Genomic DNA, 4,879 nt, shown 5'->3' with positions numbered 1-4,879 from the left:
GTTCATTTTTGTTCTGTTTAGTTATTTCAGTATACCGCGGGAGTAAAATTTCGTTCATGTCAGAAACTGCTCTTTCTTAAGCCTATGTAACCTCGTTCCAGGGTAGGACTTAAACTAATGTATACTCTGAATCGTCAAAACAAACTGTAGTATAACATTTACAAGGCTGAGATGGCTGTACAGGCACGTTCAGAAACCGAATAATTAAAGAAATTAAAAAATGATATCTGCCTCGCCAGGTAATCCAGGGGTACTATCTGCAGTCTCTCGTAGCAGAGTTCATGAGGTGAACAAGTTACCATAACCAATCCAGAGCATAACGAACAATATCACCTCTTCCACCGGCATGCACTTCTTGGGAAATTATGTCCTCGAGAATACCAACGTTACCATTAATAACGTATGAATAATAGCATCTAAAAGCAGATACTTTTCAAGTAAGACCTTCCTGTGATGCCAGAGAATGCAATGGTGATAAACTGTTATCGTCACATCTGAATTAGGTTAACTTCAGATTAACAAGCCTTTTATCTCGCAATAATATTACTATATGAATTAATTTTGAGTATAATTTACTACTTGATTTTATGTGTGTTACGAAGGCGGACGAGATGGCCAAAATAGACAGTAAACAGTGAACCCCCAAACCCAGTTCTTTAAAGAATCGAACTCTCATGTGTAAAACATCATATTTCCCGAACTATGTATCGTATAAAATACAATTCTGCGTGTACATTCACTGGTGTATGTGGATAGCGTCGGAAAAACGCGTTGTGCAAATAGTTATAAAGAAGTAATAAATTAAAACGGGTTGCCTGGTGCCACAGTTTTATTGGATGAACAGCGAAAATGTAGTAATGGATAAACTTTTATCATTTCATCCTTTTGTTGGAGGACAATTTTTTTCGTAGAGGTTTGAATTTGTATATAAAGATTGTGAGAACCCTCTCTGTCGTGGTTTCGGTTGTAACGTACATGCTGAGAACACGCTGAGACCAAGTAGTTCCATTTGCACTACTAGAAAGTATTTGTCGGCTGTTTACATTGTTTTGCTGCACAGTATTTATATTCTTGTCTCTGGATGAAAACCGTGTTATGCCATAGTGACAACACTGCAATGACGCAAAAATCTTGTAGTCGAGTAAAGAGATGGATGTTTGGCGAGGATATTAATGACAACAGATATATAGCTTTTGATACAGTAATGAAGATCCTGAGTATGAACCAGGAAATTCATCAGATGTTGAAAGAACCGTAATTATTGCTTAGCACTCTAACCTCAAAGGTGTTAAAATTTGTTAAAATTTTGGGAGTTATTTAACGTTAGCAGTACATAAATTTAATGTAATATACATGTCAATGCTTGCAAGATTGATACAGTCGCCGGTTTGTTTTGCTTTGTAGCGACAGAAAAAGTTATAATAACCGTGCTGCAGGGCTAGCATTGTTCTGGCCCTAACGTTAAAGGTCGTGAGCTGGCACTATTTTTATCCTGCTCTACTTCTCTACAAACGTTTGTGTGTATTTTTAGGGAGGAGCACACCCTATATCCACTGAAAGAGTTGAAGGAAGCAGGTGACAATATCAATGAAGGTCAAACATCAAGTGAATGCAGGCTTTCTAAGTATTTCATTAAAAAGAAAATAGGTAGAGTGGCAGTTGCTAACGCCTTAGAGTTAGCAAGAAAATATTATGGATTATATCCCATCAACAAAAAAAAGCTACTTCCTTCATACGTCCTATAAATCATCACTTTTTTGAAAGCCTTAATAATGAAGAGAATAGAAATCCGAAGTTGCTTTATTAGCGCTGTGAGTAAAGTTAAAAAATACCCACATAATTTCTTCTTGAGCGTGTTACACATATTGAATTGTAGTTTAGGGAGGAAGTTTACATTGTCCAGTATGCTGTTTTTGTAACGCAAAAAAAAAAGAAAAAAAAGGCGCTCAGTCCGGAACCGCGCGACTGCTGCGGTCGCAGGTTCGAATCCTGCCTCGGGCATGGATGTGTGTGATGTCCTTAGGTTAGTTACGTTTAAGTAGTTCTAAGTTCTAGGGGACTGATGACCACAGATGTTTAGTCCCATAGTGCTCAGAGCCATTTGAACTTATTAACATTATTTTAGGCATATGGCAGATTACATAGCTAAAAAGCAAAGCAACAATTTGTATAAAAAGTTACAAATGAGTCCATCGTGATTTACGATCTACAGACTTGACAAACATGTAACACGCATTAACTGAAAACCTGTGCTCTTGTGTGTTTGTTCTTCCTTCCTTTTGCTCTTTCAATCTGAATAATGTGCCCGCCGTGAGGTGTGGTGCCTAAAGGTATATACACGGTTTCTAAGTGTGATACTTGAGCTCTTGTGTTACTTTGACATTAGATACTTTATGAAAAGCTTATCATAGCATTTTAAGTTTTTAAATTCGATCAGTAGCTGTATAAAATTTTGATAATCAAGTTTTTGTTGCCGCTGGAGCCCGTGAGATAGGTAACGTGCAATGGGGACTGTGCCCCAGGTTAGGCGTGTAGTAATACACACACTGATCATCCAGAACGTTGTGGCCACCGACCTAAAGTCGATATAAAGCCGTCCAGGCGATAGCAGCGTCGCCTGGCGAGGACTGCCTGCTACTGAGACACACGCACGGTGCATGCCGTATCAGTGAGCGTGCTGTCCGTGTGTAAATTGGGGTTCAAATGGCTAAGAGCACTATGTGACTTAACTTATGAGGTCATCAGTCGCCTAGAACTTAGAACTAATTAAACCTAACTAACCTAAGGACATCACACACATCCATGCCCGAGTCAGGATTCGAACCTGCGACCGTAGCGGTCGCTCGGTTCCAGACTGTAGCGCGTGTAAATTGGGGAAGGCGCGCTACGTATCTGAATGTGGCCGAGGGCAGACTGTGATGGCCCGGAAGCTCGGCACGAGAATTTCCGAAAGTGCACGACTTGTCGAGTGTTCGAGGAGTGCTGTGGTGAGGGTCTTCAAAAGGTGGCGAAAACAAGGTGAAACGACGTTCAGACGTCGTGGGGTTGGGCGGCCACCTCTCATTACAGATACTGGACGTCGTAGGCTGGTAAAACAGGACAGGCTGCGAACGTTGGTGGAACTAATATCAGACTTTAATTTTGGGCAGAGTACAAGTGTGTCTGAACACACAGTGCAGCGAACACTCCTAAAGATGGGCCTCTGCAGCTGTTGACCCATGCATGTGGCAATCTTAACTCCACGAAATAGGCACTACGACTGTAATGGGCACGTGATCATCAGGACTATACATTGGCGCAGCGGCAGAGCATTGCATGGTCTGATGAATACCGACACCCTCTTCATCATGCCGATAGGAGGGCGCGAATCCGTCGTCTTCCAGGGGAACAGCTCCTTGACACCAGTGCTGCGAGACCGAGACAAGCTGCCGGCTGCTCCACTGTGCTGTGGAGAACATTCACGACGGCCAAGGAGTATCGTACACTGGTTGCAGACCACGTACACCCCTTCATGACGATATGTTTCCCGACGGCAGTGGCATTTTTCAACACGATAATGCACCGTGTCACATTGCCATGAGTGTGATGGAGTGGTTCGAGGAACACAGTGGCGAGTTCTAATCCATGTGGTGGCCCCCAGGTCGCCACATCTGAACCCAATCAAACACACCTGGAATGTAATTGAGTCCATCGCCCCCCTCCACTGGAATTTACGGGAACTAGGTGGCTTTCATGTGCCATCTCCCTCCAGCGGCCGACCAAGGCCTCACTGCTTCCATGCCACCACGCGTCGCCACTCTTATCTGTGGCAAAGGTGGACATACCGGCTATTAGGTAGGCAGCCACAATATTATGGCTGATCAGTGTAGATTATGCCCCAGTGTACGCTAATTGTGACTGTCAGATCTTCTGGAATTACGACGGCATCTCTTAATTATCATCGCTTTCGGACCACTGCCCCCCTCCCCCCCGCGCACCCACCTGCCGCCGCGACGACCACGTTCTGCTGCCACATGCCATCATCTCTCGCTGGCCCACTGTTACGTGTTTTATTTCCTCATTTTGTACGTTCCCTCTGATTCCTAATGTGTGTGTGGTTTTTCTTGATTGACCGAGCCTCGTCTCTCAGTCCAGTAATAAGTATCTCGTATTCAGGTACTTTTTACACCTATTTCAGACCCCTTTTACCACATTCAGTCATGGGAGCTTGCTCAGTAATAGGTACATGTGGGTCTTTACCAAAATATACAAATTTAATGATGTCTGTAGTCGACTTCTATTTAAGCAGAGCTGTGCTACCGCCATCCGTCCTCAGTCTGTCTTCATTCCTGATCGACTCCATTGTGATTGGAAGGACAAGGTCGAAATACACCTGCAGCAGCAAATGAATTCGCTGCTTTAGGCTCGGTCAGTACAAGGGGTTGGGCAGTGGCTGCCAGTTTCCAGGCCACCCAGCTGTGAACGTTGTTACACCTTCTCATACTGTAATCGTATAACTTTTAAAGAAATACTCCATTTACTGTATTTTTCTTAGATAGAATTTTAAGGTTTAAAATCTCAGGTATACATTACTTTTATACATGTTTATACTTTTGTACATGTTTTGCACATTTGGTACAAACTGTTAGAGAACACATGAGAGGATCGTATGGGCTGATTATCTGTCCCAATATTTGTAATATATGCTCTAGGGGCCATTTATTCACACCGTACTGCACATTGTACGGTACATTTCAGTGCATGACATCCAACAGTACGATGCCAGTGATTTTCCAGAAAGTCTGGTTTTTGACTCTTACATGGTAATGATCACTACTGCAGCAAACCATGTTGACCTTGTGAATGTTCACAAGTTGTAGCTAAGCAGACGTGTTATGAA

The sequence above is a fragment of the Schistocerca cancellata genome, chromosome 5, assembly GCF_023864275.1.
Source record: "Schistocerca cancellata isolate TAMUIC-IGC-003103 chromosome 5, iqSchCanc2.1, whole genome shotgun sequence".
Taxonomy (NCBI): domain Eukaryota; kingdom Metazoa; phylum Arthropoda; class Insecta; order Orthoptera; family Acrididae; genus Schistocerca; species Schistocerca cancellata.
This window is presented reverse-complemented; position numbering follows the sequence as displayed.